Source organism: Hirundo rustica, chromosome 23 (assembly GCF_015227805.2).
Source record: "Hirundo rustica isolate bHirRus1 chromosome 23, bHirRus1.pri.v3, whole genome shotgun sequence".
Taxonomy (NCBI): Eukaryota; Metazoa; Chordata; class Aves; order Passeriformes; family Hirundinidae; genus Hirundo; species Hirundo rustica.
The window spans coordinates 3,306,921-3,329,331 of record NC_053472.1 but is presented as its reverse complement, the minus strand read 5'-3'; the positions used below and the strand labels follow the sequence as shown (position 1 = coordinate 3,329,331).

Sequence of the window (22,411 nt, the reverse complement as noted above, 5' to 3'; positions counted from 1 at the left end):
CCAGAGTGTCACAGGCTGCTCTTGAAGAAGGTTCTCTCTCAGTAAGAGCCAAAGCTGCCTGGAGAAGCAGTGGTGGAAAATGCGGGGACAGCAGAGCAGGAGATGTGGCAGAGGATGCACCAGCAGCACTGGTGGAGTGTTAAGGAAGAGAGAGAAAGAGGCTTGGACTGGCTGCTGAGCCTCCTGACCCCTAAAAACAAAGGGTCTGTGACTTTTGTCATCCTGAAGTCCCCATTTGGGGTTGTCTCAGCACACCCAGAGACGCAGCAATAATTCCAGCAGTGCCTGCATGTGTTGGCTTCCTCTCCTCCCTTCTCAAGCCGTGGCATCCAGCAAAGACCAGAGTTCAGAGTTCCTGACCTGTGTGAGGGATGCAAGGAGGGTTTGGAAATGGAGCTTAATCACAGAGCAACGTGGAGAGAGCTGGTGGAGTTTGTTTGCTGAGAGGGTGCCGCCCAATGAAATTCCAGCCCCTCAGAGAACAGTTTGGTGTAGGATTTAGCACGGTCTCTGAGCAATCTCTGCCTTGGAGCCTGGCCAGGATAACGATCGGGGAAAGGCTGGAGCTGGACAAGGAGTCTGGAGGCTATTGAAGCACTCCTGCCAGCCCCCAGCGGTGTGTTAAACCATTTCCTCCTGGATGCTCCCCTGAGCCCAGCTCACCTGTCTTTAGCCCACGAAGAGTTTCTTCCAGGAGGTGAAGGAGCACCGCTGTCCATGGGGAGCTCCACGCAAAGCTCTCATCTGCCGGGCCCTGAGCTCATGCAGGCTCAGCAGGGCAGAGAGGGGGCTGAGGTGTCTCTACTGGAGGAAATCCCGGTGGAAAAACGCCAGGCTGCGGCTTAATTGAAGGGGAGAGCACCACCTGCTGATACAGCATCGGGGCTCCTCTGGTCTCCTGTGCCTCTGACCTACTCCTGAGCCTGCTGTGAAGCATCCTGAGGGCTGCACCAGCAGATCAGGGGGTGCACACATCCTCCAGCCACTTCCAGAGCCTTGAAGGGGTGGACAGCTCCTCCCTGCTGCCGGGGAAGAAAGTGTCCCCCCGTCCCCGAGGAGGGGAGGAGAGCCTGTTGGTCTCTGGCCCCCGAGGAGCAATAGCCAGGACAGCAGACGATGGCTGGAGGATGTTTTTGCCCATTGTGCAAATGACAGCTGAAGGAGGAGCAAGGATCTGTTCCAGAGGTTGGGATGGGCTGGGGTGATTGAAGGGAGCACCGTAAACAGTGGGATAGGGTTGGATGGAAGGTGAACATGATTTGTTCGTTTGGTTTTGGGGTATGAGCAGCTACAGCCACTGTGGGAAGAAGGGGAATGGTGTTAGTTTGGCAAATTGGCCAGACTTCGGCATTATTTTCCACCACAGCTTCTTGGTCCCTCTTGCCTGCATGCCAAGGTGAGTGGGACCATCAAGTGACAGAGAGACACACAGAGGCACTGCTCCATCCCTCTGGATGAAAATTACAGTGTGATGCCCCCAGAGCTACTTTTTGTGATCAGAACAGCAGAACAACCATGCAATGACACCGCCCTGACATTTCCCAAGGTTGTCCCTTTGAACCTTGAGGGTTCGGCCCTGAACCAAGGTCAGGGTTGGGTCTAAGGAGCTCAGGCTGGCATTTCAGCCCCTGGCCCACCCCACTCCTCTCCCCGTATCTCCAGTCTGGCACCACGAGGTGATGATAACCTGAGGAAACTCTCTGAGGGGAGGTAATTCCCATGTTCAGGCAGGAAAACCAGGCAGTGTGAAGCTGGGCTGGGGCAGCAGCAGAGCCTGAAGATGCAAACGGGGATCTCTCCAGCTGCTCCCAGCACCATGTCTGTGCGTGCCCTGCTGAAACGTGCCCTGCAATTTCCTGAGGGTTTGCCCTCGTGCTGCTCCCTCTGCCCCTCACAGCCTCACCCGGGGAGAGGCACCGCTCGTGTTCGTGCCTGGCTCCGAGCACGGATGCTCCCGGCGCTGCCAGACGGCAAACACGGGGGAGAGGAGAAAAGGGAGCCTCAGCTCTGCTGCCTCACAGGAGAACGCCTGGTGGGAGCGTGCCTGCCCCCACTCTGCTGCTGCCTGGCTGCGGAGCTGGGGAGGGCAAGACAGAGCAGGGTCAAGGACTGAGCCCCAGGGTGGCTGGGGCAGGCACAGGGTGTGGGGCTGGGAGCGTCTCCTTTAGCTTTCCACGTGCCTCCAGCCCCGTGGTAACAAACCTTACGTAAACCTCGCCGGAAGCACAGCATTAATATTTTAAAAATATGACATTCGAGGCATTGGGTCTGCGCTGTATTCTCCAGCGGAGCGTCTCCGTGTTTGCGTGCGCGCGCTCGCGCTCCGGGCTTTGTTTTCCTTTTATAGTGGATTGTTGTGTGTATGTATTTTACTCGGGGTGTTTTGTGCTATAATAAGAAGGGGGAGGGAGCAGGGAAATGCTGCTCTGTTTATACACGCTGCTGTCAGCAGCGATGCTGCCTCTTCCAGATTCACACGCTCCGCGAAGCTCCCTGGATCCGGGCGAAGAGCACACATTTCCCCCCTTTATCCCAGGATCCTGTGAGAGGACTGGCTGAGCCTCTCCTCCCAGTCCTTTCTCCTGGAATTTGGCCCTGGGCAGCGTGGCACAGCCCCATCCAGCGTGCATGTGAAGGTTTGAAGGGACAGCCTTGGGAAATGTCAGGGCAGTGTCTTTGCATGGTTGTTCCGCTGCTCTGATCACTAAGAGCCGCTCTGGGTGCATCATGCTGCAATTTTTGTCCACAGGGATGAAGCAATGCCTCTCTATGCCCCTCCTGGGCTTCCTTGATACTTTTCCCAACGCTTTCCACCTTTGTGAGTCTTCTGAGGCACTGGAGCAGGGCTCAGCCTGAAATATTACTGCTCACCCATAATTTTTATAAATCTCAGTTGCAGCACATCTCCCTGCCCTCCTCCCTGAATTTTTATGAGTTTAGGTTTTGTGGCAGGAGCATTTTTATGCCTCTTCTCAATTTTTTTTTTTTTTTTTTTCCCCTGAAATATTCAACGAATGTGCCCTTTTCTCGTTCTGATATGGGCCTCAAGGGACAGATCCTTCTTATCCATCTCCAGCATGCCATAACAGCCTGGGACACGCTGGAAAAGCACCGGGTCTGAATCCACTCTTTTGATATAAGTGGACATTATGCATTTTTAATGGATGTGGAGCTCAGTGAAACCCTTAGTACTAGCTGAGCTGGCACAAAATTCCCAGGCAAGGAGTCTTTGGAGCTGATCTCTCCCTAGGTACCTTGCAGAAAATGAGACCAAGGACAAAAAAAGGCCACGTTCCCTTTGATTGCAGGAGCTGCCGTGTTTTGCAGAGGAGGTGGCTGAGCAGGAGCTGCCTGGCTGTGCATGAAGGACTCTGGGCTGGCAGTCCTTGCTCATGCTGTTCTTCCACAGCGGGTGAAGCTTGCAGGGAGAGGCTGTTTAAAGCTCCTTCCTTCCAGCATCACCCTGGACAGTGTTTTCGTGTGGTCTGGAGGTGTCAGCTCCCTGCTTTGTCCAGCACAGACTCTGCCAGATTCAGCAAAGCTCATTTCCAGCTGAGGCATTGGTGTGGGGTCCTCCAGCTCGCTCCACTTCAGGAATAAGGAGTATGGGAATCCCTTCCCTGTCCCTCTGCTGATGCAGCAAGAAGCCTCCATGGCTGATCATTTGTGAGCGATGTTTGGGTTTCCAAACTTCTCAGCAGAAATCGCTGGAACCCCTGGAGATGTACAAGTTTAAACTGGACTCTGAACACTGTAGGTTCAGAACCAAAAAGTCCAATGAAATTGGTGGGAATCCCTGTGAGGAACACCGAGGTTGTTCCACTCTATGGATCTCAAATCCCTGTGTGCTCGAGCTTTCCCCAGCCACCAGAATGTGGTGGGGGGTTGTTTTGTTTGGTTTGGTTTTGTTTTGTTTTGCTTTGCTTTTTTTTTTTTTTTTTTTTTTTTTTTTTTTTTTTTTTTTTTTTTTTTTTTTTTACTTTGTTCTTCCTTTTTTGGTAAAGCATAAGTAAATCCGTCTATACCTACAGGTTTCCATGGCACTGTAACCTTACAGAGAGGGAACAACAGGGGAGTATCTGTGGATCTGTGTGCGTCCACTGTGGAACAGGAGGACGTGGTGGTACTTGGAGAGGATTAATGTGCTCGGAAGCAGCTCAGGACAGGGGAAAGGTGCCTCACCCCCGAGCTCAGCAGTGGCTTGTGGCTCAGGTTAAACTGCCCAGCCGTGGCATTTGGAGACACGCTCACTGTGGTGTTCAGGCAGCTGGGAGAGATCTGCTGCTGAGCATGAGTCAGCCCTGCTGGGTCAGCTACTCGAGGGCAGCATCAGGAGATATGACCTTTGCTCTCCCTGCCCTTTCAAGCCCTGCCTCCTCCAAGTGGTCCCTAAGGAGGGAGGGAGCATCCCTGTGGTTCTGTGCATGGATGGAGGTCACACACGGGTCCGGTGTCCCTGCTGGGCTGGGTGCAGATGTCGTAGCTTAGGGGCAGCCCTAAGGGGATGGCAGAGTGGAGAAAGGCGGGTGCTACAAGAAGGGGAGTGGGATGAGACGTAAGGAGTGCTGCCCACTGCTCCTAAAGCCCGTGTGGGCTCAGCTGGGGGCCACCAGCTCAGCCACGGGCAGAGAGGAGCCGAGGGTGCAAGTGCAGCCCAACTCTGCAGGGGAGCCTCACCTTCATCACCTTCCGAGCTTCCTCCGAGCATGCTGAGCCCCCTTGCCAGCCAGAGCTGCCCCATCCCCGTCCCATCCCATCCCATCCCATCCCATCCCATCCCATCCCCATCCCATCCCATCCCATCCCATCCCATCCCATCCCATCCCATCCCATCCCATCCCATCCCATCCCCTCTCTCCCCGAGCCCGCCAGCTCGGTGGGTGCTGAGCGTGAGGAGAGCAGGAACCAATTCCTCCGGGGGCCATCTGGGAGCCTTCCCTGGCTTTTCCTGCTGGCTGTCGCAGGGAGCGGAGCCCCTGCCGGAGCGGGATGAGTTGGTACAGACCATTAGCAGCGCAGGTCCTCCTCTGGCAGGGAGAGGCTTGTGCGCGCTGCTCTGGATACAAAGCAGCCACGCTCTGGCTCCTTCCTCCTGCATCCCGCTGGCCTCCTCCTCCTCCTCTTCCTCCTCCTCCCTGCTTGCTCGCTCCCTCCCTCTCTCCCTCTCTTTCTTTCCCCGACCGCCACGCTGCAGAAGGCAGAGCTGCGAGCCGGAGCCGCACGGAGGCGAGGCAGGAGCGGCGAGCTCACCGAGGATGTTCCTTTGCCAGTGAAACACGGGCAGGGATGCGATGAAGCAGCGTCGTGGTTGCTGCCTGGATTAAGAAAGAAAACATTTTTTTTTAAAAAAAGAAACACACAAAACAAAACAACAAAGCCACCACAAAGCCGGACGCAACAAACCAGGAGAAAAGGGAGGAGAGGAGGAGGCGGAGGTTGCCGGGGGAGCCGCTTTGAATCGTGCCTCTGTTCCCAGGGATTAAAGCATGAATGGGAGCAGCTTCCCGGCCGCGATGGAGAGAGAAGGCGGCTCCGGCTGTGCGAATCAGGTAACTCTCGCCTCCTCTCGCTGCATGGCTGAGCCGAGCAGGACACAGCTCCTTTATGCACAGGGCGTGCGGATGCGTGGATGCAGCGGGCAGGGAACGGGAGGAAGCAGGAGACGCTCCGAGCGGCTTTTCCTACCCCTCCCAGCGCGTTTAAAGGACGCAGAGCGGGTCCCGGGGGCTGCAGTGCCGGAGATCACTTTGCCCCCGCCTTTTGCCCGAGCCCACCGAGCCGCTTTCCCTGGGGAACGCTGCCTGGCTTGGGGGAGATGAGCCCTGCCAGCATCGCCCTCCCAACCCTGCGCCTGCCCCGGGGCTCCCCTCGGGCTCTCGGGGACCACGGTGGCCCTGCACCCTTCCGTGCATCCGTGCACAATCAGGGCAGGGAGAAGAGGCGACCCGGAGTTGCTGTTCCCTTCCCTCGGTCATCCTCTGCCTTTTCTTCGCACCAGGAAGGGATGGGGTTCAGGAGGTGGGGGAGCTGGAATCGCTTTCATTCGTGCCAGCGGTGCTGGGAGACAACTTTGAGGCTGCTGAAAGGGAAAAGCTTCCCAAGTGCTGTGTTTGGGGGGGACAGGAGATGGCTGAGCAAGGCTTCGCCTTCTGAGGAGGGATCTCTGCTCTGTGTTATGGAGTGGGAGTGGGAGGGGATGGAAAACAGCGATTGTGAGGGAGAAAGTCGGTGCTGATCAATGAAGCTGCCCACAAATGATGCTTTCCTCTCCCTGCTGGGCCTCTCTCTGACTCAGTTCCTGGGTCTCTGACCCTGAAACTCCGAATTTCTCTCAGTCGGAGCAGAGAGCACAACTTCAAGCAGTGCTGGGAGGTGTCCTACCCCAGATGTTTGGGCAAGCCCCGAGGAGAGGCCGATGTTTACAGCTGTGGAGCCCCCATCCAGTTATTCCCAGCGAGCAGAGCTCCTGCCTGGCCGTCCCTCACTGCCCTGGGCAGGATCTTGCTGCTGCTCCATCCATTTGCTCCGTGCTGTCTGCCACATCCCTCTCCTCCCCCTGCCTTCAGGAGGCTCCTTGGCATGGGCTTAGGAAGAGTTTGCTTTGATTACTGAAATAATGACGTGTCCCAGAGGTCCCCACAGGTGACAGCACATCCTGAGCCCCCGAGTGCCATCAGTGGCTGTGAGAGCCTGCACGAACATTCAGAGAGTTTGTGGCCCCATGTGAGGGACTGGCAGAGACTCTGGAGTCTCTTGCACTGATCTGCACACTCTTGGGTTGTTGGTGACCCTGAACATCCACATCAGTGAGGGGATTCACCGAGATTTGGCTGTGAGGTTACGAGGGCTGCGATTTCTTGGCTTACCTGGCAGAGGTGGGACTGAAAGGGTGTGGGAAGGAAAATGGAGGCACTGGGGAAAAGATGGGGAAAATATCTTCATTCGGTGTGAAACTCCAAACTCTGGTTTCTGTGCCAGCCTCGGGGAATGTAGAAGGTGTTCTGGTGAAGGGATTCAGTAATTAGGAAGAATGTTCCTCCCAGGAGAGTTAATTCCGTGTTAAGGGCTTTGGAAATGGCCAAAGCCAGCAGGACACCGGGTGTTGCTATAATGGGAAGGCAGCTGATCAATGACTTTATTTTCCTGTTTGAATATTTATGGGTGTGGGGAAAGCAGAGGAAGAAACATGCAAGCAGTGATGTTGGCTCTGAGTGCATTCCCATTCCAGCTGGATCTCAAGTCCTTCCCTGCACCCCTCCACAGGCATTCCTAGGGAAACGCTGTGGGATTCCCAGCAGTGCCCTGACAGCTTCAGGGTGCAGCACAGGGGACACAAGCCTCACATTTTGACTGTCCAGGACAGAAAAACCAGAGGGTCTCCAAAAGGGTCTCCCCCAGTGTGAATGTCCACAAGAGGAGACAGGGAGAACTTTCCCACCCGGCTTCCCAAAGTTTCCTGACCCACTGCGGTGGCTCAGAGTGGACAGTGAACACCAAGTGTCCCAACCCCGGCAGGAGCTGTCACCCTGTCTGTGTCACAGCTGCCACTGGGGTCAGCCAGTCTGTGCCTTGTCCTCATCAGGGCAGCGCCTCCAGAGCCCAGCCAGGCTCGGGGCTGTTGGATTTCCTCCTCCCTGCCTGGTTGTCGTGCATCTCTCCGGGGTTTCTCTGCAGTTATGCACCTGCTGAGGCGAGGAGAGCTGTGAGTGCCTCCAGAGTGCAGGGCTGCTTGGCTTTCAGCATCCTCAGCCCTGCTGCATCCTCCTGGCAGCCCTCTGGGAGATCTGGCCTGAGCTCACCAAGAAACCTTCCAGGACCCGAGTGTGAGCATACACCGTCCCCTTGGCCAAAGCTGGCTGTTCCCTGCCAAAATGATGCTTTCTGAACCCAAAACAGGGTCTCGACCCTTCCAAACCCTTCCAGTCCCCTCCTGTTGCCACAGCAGAAGCCTTGGGAAATGAAAGAACTGTCTTAAAAGGGGCAAAAGTTGCATCTCGTTTTTTCAGAGGGGTTTTTTTGCATACTTGCCTTTGGAGATGATTTTGCTCTCGCTTGCCCTTGTTCTATTTCTACCGGCTCAAAAAAAAAAAAAAAAAAAAAAGAAAAGTTGCGCAAAGAAGCAATTTTTAGTTCCTCCAACAAAACCCAGTGGCCAGATCTGAATCCAGAGGAGGAGTGGATGTGGTCCTTTCATGCATTTCTGCGCATTTTCTCTGGCAGGGATGAGCAGTGCCAGAGGCTGCCTGGATTCCAGGACTGCTTTTCAGCAAGAACCCTGACTTCTGGGGATGCAGCAAGCCTTGGTCAGCATCTCCCTCTGTGGCTTCCTCACCCTCCTCTTTTCCTGCAGGCCTTTGTTTGAAAAGTGAAGTGGGCAGCAGCTCTAAGCTGTGTTTAGCTGGAGGAGCATTTGGTGAGGCTTCAACCCACCCCAAGGCAAAGCTCCTTCTGGAATCAGTCCTTGGAACAGTCCAGTGCCCAGTGGCTGCTTTGTGGGTCTTTTTCTCTCCTGTGATGTGTTGTCTGCTCATTTTTGCCTCTGGAGATCCTGAACCAGTCACCTGCCCGTGTTTTGCTGCTGTGGTGGCAGAAGTGACCCGTGCCAGGCACGAGGGCTGAAGGGAGAGGAGGGGCTCTCCCTTTCCCTCCTGCACTCCTTGACTTTCTGTGTTCGGGTCGGCAAGTTGACATCGGGGCTGGATTCGCCTCCAGGAGCTGAGGAGGGATTTGCTGAGCAGAGGTCATGGGGTGGGGCTGTAATTAATCTCCTTCTCCTGATGGAGACCCAAGGATCACCCCAAGAGCTGCCAGTGACACGGCGTGCTGGTCACCGCAGAATACATCCCAGGGAACGAGAGAGTGGGCAAAGAATTCACAGATCCTGCTCTCCCACTGCTCTGTCCCAAACATTTCGCCAGTTTAGCCCTCCTCCTACCCTTACCCCTCTCCTTCTGTGGGTTTTTTTGGTTGTACCAAGGGACACTTCCCAAAGGACATTGTTCACAGGAGCAGAAAATGATTCCTGGGCAGTAGAGCACCTTGGGGCACACTTCTACACCTGTTTTTTCCATCCTGGGAGGGAGTTCCTTCCCTCTGCACAGTTCTGGGCAGTAAAACACCTTGGAATACACTTCCACACCTGTTTGTTCCATCTTGGAAGTGAATTCCTTCCTCCTGAGCAGTTCTGGGCAGTGAAATACCTTGGGGCACACTTCCACACCCATTTTTTCCATCCTGGAAGTGAGTTCCTTCCCCCTGCACAGTTCTGGGCAGTAAAACACCTTGGGATACATTTCCACACCCGTTTTTTCCATCCTGGAAGTGAATTCCTTCCCCCTGCACAGTTCTGGGCAGTAAAACACCTTGAAGCATCCTTCCACACCCGTTTTTTCCATCCTGGAAGTGAGTTCCTTCCCCCTGCACAGCCCTGGGCAGCTGTTCTCCCTCTGTTCCTGCCCTGCCCGGGTACCACAGAGCCCTGGAGCAATTTCCCAGCTGCAGTGGTGCCTCTGAAATCCCTCCAGCTCTGCTCTCCCTGTGAGCCACGGGCAGCACAAGGCGATATGCCTGGCTGTGACAGCAGAATAAATAGGAAATGCTCGAGATTCCCCTCCTGCCTGGATCTGAGCTCTTTCCCTAAAGCCAGGACAAGAGCTAAGCTTCTCTGCAGGGATTTTGGTGCTGTTCTTGAAGAGCAGTGGAGAGGGAATTGAAAGCTGTGGCTCAGAGGGCGAAGTCTGCTCACCCCCAAAAGGTGGGGAACCCTCTGCTTTAAGTGCTCTGAAATTGGGGTGTCACCTCAGGTAGGTTAAGCTGCAAAGAAAAATAAGAATTTCCAAGGTGGAGCTGATCCAATCTGAAGGAATTCCCCGAAAACAGACCAAATGAACTCTTCCTGTTGTTTGCAAGAAGAATAAAGACAGCCAGCTCTGCTGAGGAAACCTCCCTGCTCATGTGGGGAGCAGGAGAATGAGACACTCTTCACTCTCTGACAGGAGAAAGAGCCACGGGATCTGTCTCTGTTGCCTTGCTGGACATCATTCCTCAATGCCCTGCGGGTTCCTCTGCAGATTTGGCACCTGAAAGGCAAAAAAAAAAAGCCTAAAAAAGGCTAATCCAGGAGAAAGAGCCCGAGTCTGCCTCACCTTCCATTCAGCCCCACAGCAGAAGGATGGGTGCTGAGGCTCTGCTCTGGATTTCATGAATGGACGAACGTAGAGACGCAAGACGGGATTTTGAGGGGATTTGGAAGCCTGCTCCAGGATTTGTCTGGCACACAGAGCTTTTATAATACTTCCAGCATTATCATAGCATAATCCAGCATGATTTGGGGCCCACTTGGGCTCCCAGTGAATAAAAGCAGCACTCCTGTCGCCATCAGAGGGTCAGGGGTCTCACTTTGGATAGGCTGGAGATCGCACAGCCCAGACTCTTGTGCTGGTGGCACCAAGCAAGGGCTGAGATGCTCTCGTGTGCTGCTGTGAGGGGTGGGGCTGCCTGAGTGTGTGTGGGTGCCAGTGTGACAGTGGGGTGGGTGCCAGGGTCACCTCCCCTTGGGCCTGGCTATGAAATTCCACCTTGGAGTTCTGGCTGAGCTCCTTGCATTTCACCCTTGGTGTTTTCCATCTGCTCAGCAGCTCCTACAGCTGAAGAGGAAACTTGTCCCAAGGAGTTGCTCTTCCCAGAGGAGGCTCTGTGAGGGCCAGGAGTGTTCTCACTGGGAAATGTCCTTGGGGGAGTCCTGATTTTCAGGGAAGGAGCAAAAGCAAAGGCTGGGTATGGACACTGCCCTGGTCCCACAGGCTGGGTGATCTGTTATGGTTGTTCCACCTGAATCCCAGAGACTGTGACACAGAAAATAAACCTGGAACCCTGCTGGGACCAGTGCATCCAAGTGAGCTTTTCCCAGCTTCAGCTCATGTCAGCCTCATCCATCCATAAGGAAAAAAAAAAAAAAATTAAAAAAAAATTTAAAAAGCCACCCAACAGTCCTGTGGTAGGAATTTGTCCCATGGAATCCTTTCCCCAAGGTCTTCCTTGCACAGCAGAAACACCTCAGAGTGCCGCAGCATTTCTGGGCGCTCCAGTGCAGGATTTAAGACTTCTGGAGTGTTTTGCTCTATTTTAGGAGGGCTGTGAGTGCTCAGAGTGCAAGGAGACACTCATGGAGCTGGCACGTTCCATCCTGCTCCTGCTCCCCTGCCCAGGCTGTGCCCCAGCACGGGAGCAGCACTGCTGGGAGCATTTCCTGCGCCTGTGGATGGGGGAAATCACCCACGGCGCCTCGCTGGCTGCAGGAGCCGTGGTCTGACCCAGAGCAGGGATGAACTGGGTTAAATCCTCACCACCACACCCGGGTTCATGCTGGAGGGAGGCAGGAGCTGGTTTGTGGAGCTGTGGCTGGACGTGCCCCGGGTCTGTGGTTTCAGTCCGTGCCCTCCCTGCCCTGCCAGCTCTCTGTCCCTGTGGGAGCTCTCTCCAGCCCAGGGGAGAGGCTGGAATTTGTGGAGTGTGCAGCAGAGGAGGGACCCTGAGCCGTGGTCATTGGGCAGACGATGAGGGAGAGGCTGCTCCTCCTGTCCCTCAAAGCCATAAATCCCTGCGGAGGGATCCTGGCCAGAGCAGATCCGCTCTCCTCTCCCTGAGCTCAGGCTGGGAAGGGAGCACCCAGCAGAAGGGATTTTGTCAGGCTGGGTGCAGGACCTGGAGCTTATTTTGGCTCATGAATAACTTGATATTTCTCCTGAATAATAGATGCACGTGATGGTTGCTGAGAGGCAGAGCTGTGAGGGGGCTGGGTGTCGGAAGGAGGGAGGGAGGCTCAGGGAGTCCTGGGCTGAACTGGGAGCTGGCTGGGGGCTGGAAAACTGGCAGAGGTGATGTTTGGATGTAAAAGCGCATGACTGAGGCAGAGAGGGGGCCTGGCTGGTCTTTTTGTGTCTCCTGCAGTCAGCAGGAGTAGATAAGTGTATATTTATATAAAAATTTATAATATATTAGTGCAGCTTGGGCTCTGGGGCTGGGGAAGGCGAATGTTTGTACTGATGCCATTTCTGCACCTCCAAGAGGGGCTTCCTGCGGCTGTGTCCATGGCAGGAGAACCGTGTTTAAATCACAAGTGCTGTAAATAAATCCCAGCAGTTTATGCTGAGGGTCAGCAAACCCAGGACAAGCCTGCCAGGGCAGGTTTGGGACAGCCCAGAGGCTGGACCCGAGAGCTGTGGGGATTTTTTGGGAGGCACTGGCTGCTTCGGGCCTCTCTCTTCCTTGAGAGACAGCTTTCACCTGACTTTCTAGTGGCACATTCTGCTTCTAATTTGGGAGAGAGAGAGAGAGAAGGATAATCTGGCACAAGCCTGCCACCTTTGAGAGGCTGCCAGCCAGTTTATGGCACTCTCCGTCTGCCTGCTCCCTGCAGCCTCGGAGATGCAGGAATATTCCCTCCTGCCATCCCTGGCTGCTGTGGAGGCTGCAGGGATGCAGAGCTCCAGGAGAGGCTGCTCTGGCTTGTGGGGACAGCCAGGGGTTTATCCAGGTGGGCTGTGATCCACCCGGGTGAGCAGCAGCTGTTCACGGAGATTGGAGGCACACAAGTCACTGCTGATGAATAATTCCTCGTGTCTTTCTTGTAATAGTGTCACATTCACCAGGCATGACTCGGACATATTCATCTTCCCAGCGAGTGCAGCTCCTGGAATGACCTTCTGTGAGGCTCTGGCAGTGTTTCCTCCTGTTTGTCAGGTGGAGGAGCATCGTTCCTGACGTGATTTTTAGCAGGGACAAAAAACTGCAAGCGCCAAAATGGGGAGTGTTGAAAAGATGAGTCGGAATCTGTGTGGGGAAGGACAACTCTGCCTGAGACTGGGCAGCAGCCTGGTGAGAGCTCAGCTCGCTCTTGGGTGGCCCAGTTTGAAGCCTCATCTTCCGTGGAGTTAGTTACTCAAAGTCATTAAATCATATTCCTTTAACTCCGAAATTCTCCCAGGTGCCAGCAGCCAGAGTTCAGAGAGGAGCGCTGAGAAGGGGCCTGGCGGGCACAGCTGGGGATAAAACCACTCTGAGATGAATCCCCTGGCAGCACGGGGGTTCTGCCTGGATCCTGCAGGTGTAGATGCTGTCCCTGCCTCCAGCCTGGCCTCAGCAAAGAGGGAAATGGCAATAAAAGGTGCCTTTCTATAAATAAAGCCCAAAGGAGGGGAGGAGGGAGAGCTGCCAGTTTCTGCCCTTTGTGGAGGAGTAACTGGCTGTGGCATTGAGAGGATGCAGGAATTCCCGTCAGCGAAATGCTGCACCCCATAAATCTGTTGCTGCGGAACGTTTTGGGGGTTTTGCAGCAGCAGGAACATGTGTGGAAGGGGAGCAGGGGGATCTGAGCTCTGTCCCTGCCACTGCCCCTTGGCTTTGGGAAATTTGGCAGCTGTGAAGCCGCCGGTGGCAAAGGATTTGTTGCAATCCCCAGAAGCTGTCACCCCACACGTGCACCTCCTTCCTCCACCCGTTTGTCTTTTGAAAATGCTGCCAGCTCTGTCTCTGCCTCGCCTGGCAGTGCTTTTTGTCTGGCTCCAGAAGGCTCTGAAGGCAAGAGGCTCAGAGTGAGTAACTCACCTGAGAGCCTGAGTTGCCCTGGTGCACAGCAGAGCCTGGACAGAACCTGGGGAAGATCCCACATTTGGGATGGGGTCAGCACGTGCCCCCTCTGCTGCTCGTGCTGTGGGACACTTCCAGCTTGTAACGCTTGGGATGCTCCCCAAAGCTGTGCCACACTGGGTGGATGTGGGAAAAGAGAGGATCAGGGAGTCCAGGGAATCCTGTTCCAAGGGCAGCCCATGTTGGGAACCAGCACAGAGAGGCTGGGACAGAAAATCCTCTTTTTCTGTCAGCATGGCAGCGACTGGGAGGAGCAGGAGAGCCCAGATGTCCCCAGTGATGTCCCACATCCCCATCTCCACAGCCAGATTTCCCAGGAAGCCCATTCTGCAGAGTGGCCCCATGCAGCACTTTCAGAGCCCAGGCAGCTCTCGTTCCTCCCTCTCTGTCTCAACCATCCCTTCTGCTCTGGCTCATTATCAACTGAGTCAATGAGTTTAGTAACTCATGTTTTTAAAGATTAGTCATCTGTAGGAATGACATTTGAAAGACTGACAGTTCCAATCAAATCACAAGGGCTGCTCTTGTGCTTGAAGATGGTTGTTTAATTAAAAAGAAGAAAAAAAAAAAAAAAAGAGGTAAAATCAGCCTGACTAATTAAGTGTGGTACCTTGAGATGCAGCTCTGGGAAGGACAGATGTGGTCCTAGGAAGGAGGAAGCTGCCAGGCTGGGGGGCTGTGTGCTGGGCAGGCCTGAAGGGAGTGTGGTGGAGCTCTGTGGACGTTCCCGTAGCCCTGCTCCCTCCTTGGGCCTGATCTGTGCCAGGCGAGGCTGGTGACAGCCGCGATAATAACGCTGTGATTTGCCTGCTTGATTCGAGATGCGCCATAATTACGGCGTGATTACAATATTCTTAGAGCAGCCCTTGCAAACCCCTCCAGTTCCTCTGAGCTCCCCAAGGGCTTATCTGGCACCTCACCTTGCAAGTGAAAAAGCCTGCAGGGGAGTCTGGGTGTCCCTGAGGCACGTCTGCGGCTCTGGCTGTGTCAGATGAGGGGTGTGTGCCTGCAGCCACCTGCGGATCAGAGCTCCCTGCTGCTGGGACACTCTGCGGACCACAGCGAGTATTTGGCAGCAGGATGGTGCTTGGCCAAGCAGGACAAGCTTTTCCAAGGGCTGAGAATGCTCCTGGGAAGGGCAGGGGCTGGGGAGTGATGCTGGCAGGGGGCCAGTGCTTGGGGATGCTTTTCTTCCTGTGACAACCTCGTGCTCACTGAGTTACGAGTTGTGAAACTGTCGGCTTCATTCTGGCTCCAGATTCTGTTTCGATGCCTTATCAGGGCTACCTAAAAACAGAGGCCAGGCAGAATTAAGAGAATAAAAAGCAGTTTTATTTATGGAAAGGACTTCAGGTACATTTAGGGCAGACAAAGCCCCCCAGGGGCTGCACCCAAAATGGACAATGGTCACAGGTTTGCACACTTTGATCGCTTTGGGCCATTTGCACGTTGGGGTTCATCTCCCAATTACAGCTTCAGCTAATGAAGTCATTGACCCCAAGTTTGCTGTCCCCCAAACCCATTTTTTTACATCTCTTGGGGCCTGAGGAAGTGAGGTGTCTGACCAAAGTCGGGAAGCAGCAGCTCACACTGTGTGTGGAGTTTAGAGTTCTACCCTAAAGAACTGCAGGGTCACAAATAGACAGAAAATAGAAAAGCTAAAATCATAAGGTACCAGTTTGGCTCCTCCATTTCTCATTCAGAAGATCTGGATGGGCTTGGGCTTTAAGTGATCCTAAAATTAGGAGAAATGACCTTCTCCAGGCCATGGGATTGTGAGAGCTGGGCTCAGCCAGCTCCTCAGGCGTCGGTGCCTGTGCCACCGCTGTGCTCTGAGCTCCCTGAGCCTTGTGAGTCCTGGCCAAAAGTGGGCAGTTGCTCCCATCTCACCTCCAGAGCAGGCTGAGGTGAGGTGAGCCAAAATAACTCAGCCACAGGGAAGCCAGAGTCAGAGGCAAGCTGTGGCTGGAAGCTGGACAAAGCGGTACATTCATCCTGTGCCTTTCCCTGCCAGAGCCAAATCCCATTTCCTCAGGCAGTGCTGGAACAGCTCCGGGTTTATTGGATTGGCACACGGGCTTTTATGCTGCTAGAAGAGAAGGAATGGTTCCCTGCCAAAAACACCTCTCACGTGGAAGCTGGGCCAGGTTATCCTGACACATCAAAGGTCCCCAGGCAGGCAGGAGTTCATGCTCCCTGGGAGCCAAGGATGATGAGAGCACCTCAGGAAGCTCTGGGTGATCATTTCAGCAGGGTCACAATTTGGCCAGGGACTGGAAACCCACGAGAGAGACAATTTAAAAATGACCTTCCCAGCAGGGTGTGGAGGTTTGTGGCTGCACTAATGGACTGCAGGACTGCGAGCACCAATTGATTGCACTGCAAGCTGCTGAATTACAGTTTGGCATCTGCTTAATCATGCCAAATTCCACCCCCCCTGCTTCCCTTTCCACACTATGGCATCAAAGGGTCAACGTTAGTTCCTCAGTCCCATTAGTGACTCCTGTTTGGGCACCCAGCACGGAGCAGGGATCAGGATTTGAGCCTCATCCCTTTAAAGGAGCCATCTAACAGGGATGGGAGCTGGGAATTTTCTCTCCAGGCTGATGTAGTGGCTGATTTCTTGTCCAGCTTTGAGTGCCACGCTGAGCTTTGCTGGAGATGTCCTGAAAGGCCATGGGAGTGAAAACCTGCTGGAAATGCTCCTGCAGATGCCTTATCAGGGCTACCTAAAAGCAGAGGCCAGACAGAATTCAGAGAATAAAAATCAATTCTGTTTATTGAAGGGCCCTCAGGTACATTCAGGGCAGACAAAGCCCCCCAGGGGCTGCACCCAAAATGGACAATGGTCACGGGTTTGCACACTTTGATCACTTTGGGCCATTTGCACATTGGGGTTCATCTCCCAGTTACAGCTGCAGCTAATGAAGTCATTGACCCCAAGTTTGCTGCCCCCAGCTCACTTTTGTTTCCATCTCTCAGGCCTGAGGCAGTGAGGTGTCCTTGACGGCCAGGCCTGGAGAGGAATTGTGTGTGAGCAAAATGGGGAAGCAGCAGCTCCCACTGTGTGTGGAGTTTGGAGTTCTGCACTAAAGAACTGCAGGGTTACAAATAGATAGAAAATAGAAAAGCTAAAATCTTAAGGCATGACTGTGACTGGCACTGCTATGCCCTAAATCTGTTCCTGCAGTGCTGGGATGTGCTGTGGTGCTGCTGGGACAGAAGGGATCAAGGACTCAGGCTCAGGGTGCAGCAGTCACCCCGGGAACCTTGGCAGCTCCTGTGCAGTGAGAAGATGATTTGGAATAAGGCAGAAATTTCAACCTGAATTTACAGCCCAGACACTCCTCAGCCCAAATTCCCAGTGTGGCTGCTCTGGGTGCTTCTGACAGTCAAAGCAGCTCCTCGCAGCTCCCCCAGCTCCGAGCAGCACCGTGGGGAGGAGCAGGGAGGAGATCCAGGGTGGGAAACCATTGCCAGGAGCACCCTGCCTCCCCCGGCAGGAACAGCCTCCCTCTGCTCCCGGGGCAGGGATCGCTCCTGGCTGTGTCTGGAGCATCCCCCAGCCTGGACATTGCAGAGTCCAGCAGCTCCAGCTGCAGCTCCTGCAAAGCAGTTTCTGCTTCACCTCTGTCTTCAGGGACCGGTGCCTGAAAACAGCTGCTGCTGTTTCCAAAAGTGATGGAAAATTCGGATGCCTTCACTTTTTTTTTTTTTTTTTTAAAACAAAACAAACAAAACACCTCTAAGATATTTGATGTTTGCTGTTGAAAAGAGAATAATCATGTTTTTAAAAGCTAAATCCCTTTCTAAGTTGTTTAGAGAGCCCTGTGGTGCCTTTCTGCAGTGGGAGAGGGCGAACTTGCTCACAGCTCTGCGAGCTTCTCTCTCCCCTTCTCTTTTATACATTAGAATCAGGTTATTAATAACTCTTTTTAAATGGAGCAGGATTTATTTTCTTCCGGGGGTAGGGAAGAACTGTTGAATTAAAAGTGAGTGCTGATGGCTGTGGGGCTGCTGAGCTGCTGCCAGGGGAGGCCAAAGGTGTGTCCCACCCTGGCACTGGGTGCGGGGGGACAGCAGTCTCCTCTCCAGGTCTGCAACTGAGAACTTTGGGAGATGAAATTGAGAATTTGGGACTTGTGGCTCGCTGGGCACAGCTCTTCCTGTCTGATTTGATTTTTTGGATTTGTGAACTTTCCCAGGTGCCAAGGTGAGGAGAGGCAGCTCCCAGCGTGTCCCACCAGCCCAGGGCTCCAGGGGCACCCACAGAATCCTCCAGCATTCATTCACAGAGGGTATAAAAGCCTGGGGCTTCTCTCAGCCATCACCAGCACAAGCTGTGGGGTGGTGGAGGTGATGGAATCCTTGTCTCAGCATCAGTGAGCACCAGCCTGGCTCCTTTTATTGTTCTGCTGCGTCGTACTCGTTTGGCTTCCTTGGGTAGAGGGAGAAAGGAAAGTCCTGAGGAAGCCTTGACAGATTTGGCTCGATGATTCAGCCTTGCATATCCTGGAAAAAAATGCAGTTTGCTGGCCTGCAGGTTGGAAAGGTGAGGCTTTTCCTCTGGAAAAGTGAGGGCTGGTGACGGTGACCTGCCACCTGTTCCCCTGAGGCGTCACGTGGCAGCTCGTGCCTTCAAACCCCTTGGACAAAGCATATGCAAAGCCTGTTATGGAGGAGTGGAATTGAGCCCAAGCACGTCGAAATTGGGTCATCCTTTGTTAATGTCACTTTTTCAGATCCGTGGCAGCCAGCGGTGCACAAAACATTCAGAGCAGTGCAGACCACAGAGGTGGAGATAGAGAGCCTGGGAATGTGTCTGATGCTGGCAGGGCTGATGTGGTCTGAGCTGAGCAGAGGGGACAACTCGAGGTTTGTTTTGTCACCAGATGAGGAGACTTGGATGGAGAAACCCTGAAACAGTGAATTGCTGGAGCATTTCCCCAGCACTCACCCGTGAGCAACCCTAATGAAATTCCACCAACTTTCCCCAAAGAAAAACAACTCCCAGTTGCCTTTCTGTTTTGGAAGTGGGCTGTAAGTCAGGCAGCTTCTCATCTCGGGAGAGATGCTTTTTAAAAAACAGTGGGAAGTGCAGCCATTTACTGGGGAGGGTTGGGTGCTGGAGAGGTTTCCAAACCCCAGATCTGAGTCAGGCCACAGCTTTCCTGGCTGGAGGCAGTGCTGCCAATCCTGGCAGAGCAGAGCATCCTCTGGAAGCAGAAAGGGTCCCTAAAGCGGTGCCATTCCCTGGTGAGGCTGTCCCAGCTTCCAGGAGCTCACCCCTGCTGCCGCCAAGGCTGTGACGTTTTGCTCCTGCTTTGCTCAGCACAAGAAGCAAATCCCAGGTTCAGCCCTTTCCAAAATCACTCAATGAAAGGATTCCTGCCTTTTCCAGCCTTGGAAAAGATCCCTTTGGAGCACAGAGAGGAAGGGCAGTGCCTGTAGTTAAGGAGGAATCTGGAGAGCGCTTGGGCACTGCGGTGATGAGTGCAGCGCGAGAGCCTGCACAGGAAAACAAACACGTTTAGGATGATAAATCCAATCTTTTCAAGCTTTCCCAGGAGATGGGCCTCGCTGTCAGAACCCTGGGATTGTGTCACAGCATAAGAGCAGCGCCACCACACCTCCTGTCCTGATTCTACCATGGAAGGAGGGATTAATCTGGAGAAGAGAAGGTTTCTGATGCTTGTTAAAATTTGGCTGAAGCTCCGAAACTCAAGGGTTTACATGTTTTCCGAACTGGTGGGTGGTTCATTCTAATTCTGGATATGCAGTTTATTCACATACACAACTAATCCTTTTTCGAATCCTGTTAAGTTCTTGTTCTTCTCAGTATCCTGTGGCAATAAGTTCCAGCAGCTAATTGTGCTTGTGTTGAGCTCCCTTGATCCACTTTACTCATGCTTGCTTTAAAATTTAAGTGTTGTTCTGAGAAGCTCAGTTAATATTTTTATTTTATTTTTCTGTTGTTGTTCTGGGAGATAATCTGCATTCTTGATCCTATTTGTGGCAACAGGGCTCAGGCTGGAAGGGAAGGGTGGGTTGGGTTTTGCCACAGCTGTTGCAAGGTCAGGGAAATTTTGTGCCTCAGTTTCTGTGGCAGCTTGGAAAACACAAGGAATGGCTCCGTAGCCAAGGCAAGTGCAGTGGCTGTGGTTTGTAGGTGAAGCTGGAGAAAAATATTGAGTGAAAAAAACAGAAACTCCAGAAGCTGAGCTTCCTTACCAGGCTTTTCCATTATCTCTGAATTTCTGAGATCTTAAAAAAAAAAAAAAAAAAAAATATATATATATATATATATATATATATATATATATATATATATAAAGGAAGAATGCATTATTTCTGTATTCCTGGCCATAGGAATTGTTTTAATTTTTATAAGAAGGAAACAAATACTGGGTGAAGAGATGAAGCAAACCCTCACCCTCCATTGCAACATTGGCTCCAAAATTTGGATTCTCATGGATGAATCCGGGCCTCCTCTAGCTGGAAGGATTCTCCTAGAGGCCTGAAACATTTCTGATCATTCTCCTTCTCTTTGCTGGCCTGCACTCCAAGGTTTGTGCTGCACACATCAGCTCAGGGATGGCTATTCCCCCTCACAGCTGTCTGGGAGCGCTGGCCTGAAAATCCTCTCTCCTTTTGTCCCCTGGATTGGGAGAATCTGAGCTTGAAAGCACCACCCCTGGTTAAATCCTCCAAGAAGCAGCAATTCTGTGTGCTCATTACTCAGTTCTGGCTATGTTCTGCTTAATAACTAAACACTAATTAGCTGCACAGTTTTGCTACTATACTTATAATAGCCCCCATTAAAGTTATGGGGTTTTTCGGCAGTAATGGCTTACAGAGTAATTAACGAGCAAGAGGCTTTTATTGCTACCTTTATTTTTAGCCTGTGCTTTATAAGCCTGTTCTGCCAAACACCGAAAATCTTAGACAGAGGCTTGGAGTGCCCATCCCCTGCCAAGCAGCGTGGAAAGGAGCAGGGATGAGTGTGGAGCACCAGAATCCCAAAATTCCAGCCTGGTTTGGGTTGAACTTAAATCTCATCCAGTCCCACCCCCTTCCCCGGGCAGGGACACCTCCCACTACCCCAGGTTGTTCCCAGCCCCATCCAGGCTGTCCCCATGTCCTGACCCAGCCTTGTCCCCAGTGTCGGCTGTGCTGTGACCACCCCGTGCCTCAGTTTCCCCCTCTGGGCGCAGGACATCCCTGCACTCGCACCCTTGGGGTTGATTTCTGTGCCAGGCACCTGCCTGAGCCTGGATGTGAATTCAGAAGGGGTTTTGGGGTCACAGGGGTTGTGGGGTGAGGTGGGAAGAGCAGAGGGACCAGCTCTGTCTTGTGCCACTCCAGCATCACTTTTCAGCAGGGACCGGACCCAGCTGCTGTGTCAAAAGTGAAAAGAACCAAATCTGTGTTTACATTTCGGGAGGGAAAAGCTTTTGGAGAGACCATCCCGAAGTGTGAGCGTTTATTTCCTTTGCAAAGCTTTTGTTGCAGGTTTCGGCAGTGTTTGTTTGTTATTTCCTGGCTCGTTTGGAGCGCAACAAAGTGTTTGCTGCGTTTGTCTGGGGAATTTTTTGGGGTGTGTTTCTTTCACATCTAGACAGCGTTTTCACTCCAGTAAGATGTATAGGTACAAATTCAAATCAAGCCGTTCTTTAGTCTAACGTTTTCTAAATCACTTCTCTTCAGTGTGGGCAAACCAAGGATTAATGACACTGGGGCTGAGCAGCCCCAGAGGAGGAATGAAGGTAAAACTGACTATAAAGGTTGCAGATCAAATCACTCCTTCCTATGGCAAGTGTCAGAGCCGATGCCAATTAACTTGATTTAAAAAAAGAACCTTCAGTGTTTAATAATCCAGCGTGTTACTAACACGTGGCTCCAGGATTTATTAAAGCTTTTTTATTATTATTATTATTAGATCTGTGCCCTTTCGGTATTGTCATTCCTCGACACCATTGCCCTCTGCCGGAGGATGCGGATCTCTTTCATCCTGTGGCACCCGATTCTTCCCAAAACAGTGCAAAACTCCTTTGTTTTAGGGGGGGTTTAACCCCAAAATTGCTTATGTTCGAGCCAGTGATTTGCGGCTCTCACCTCACTTTTCAAAATGAACAAAAAGAAAAAGGCAGGATATTTTCTGCAGTGGAAAATAGAGTTTGATTGTTTTAATTGGTGTTTAAATTTCTTCTTCCTCTTTCATTTCCCTGGGGAAGAGGAGAAAGGAGAAGTTTAAAAGTGACGATCTGAATGAAGCAGGTTTTGTTTCAAACAATTTCAGTGGGAAAAAGAGACTAGTGTTACGATGGGGAAGGGGTAGAGTGAATGCCTTGAAGAGGAACATCATTTTTCCCAGGCCAATTTTTGTCTCATGCCACAAACAGCAACTAAAATCCTCGCCTGGCTTTGGCAACGAGGGAATTTGGGGATTTAGGGCAAGCCCTCTGTCTCGGGCTGCAAAGCTGTGACTCCTCTCAGCAGCAGTGTAAAATCACAGGCTCCCATGCAATTCCTGGCTGATGTTCACAGGAGGAAATTGATTTCACCTTTGGCAGCTTTGGCCCGTGATGAGACGGGGGAGCGTGGCTTTGTGACACTGAGAGCCCTCGGGGGCAGCAGGGTGCTGAGAGGGAAGCTTGAAACGCTCTGGATGGAGATCTCACAGTGCTCACAGCTGCTCCAAAGGAATTCTCACCACGTCCTTCAGCCAGGATCATCAATAAAAGCGAATCCCTTCAGGAATTTG

At 52.8% G+C, this 22,411-nt stretch overlaps 1 protein-coding gene across 5 annotated transcripts in view; it reads left to right on the top strand.

Annotated features, from left to right (window-relative positions):
* The first annotated feature begins 5,003 nt into the window (after window positions 1-5,003).
* Window positions 5,004-22,411, top strand: part of B3GAT1 (beta-1,3-glucuronyltransferase 1) — a 37,742-nt gene continuing 20,334 nt past the window's right edge. For all 5 annotated transcript variants that reach the window (XM_040085206.2, XM_040085204.1, XM_040085201.2 and 2 more), the window contains exon 1: window positions 5,004-5,549. The gene's annotated coding sequence lies outside the window, so the exon portion shown is untranslated. The remainder of the gene's footprint in view (window positions 5,550-22,411) is intronic.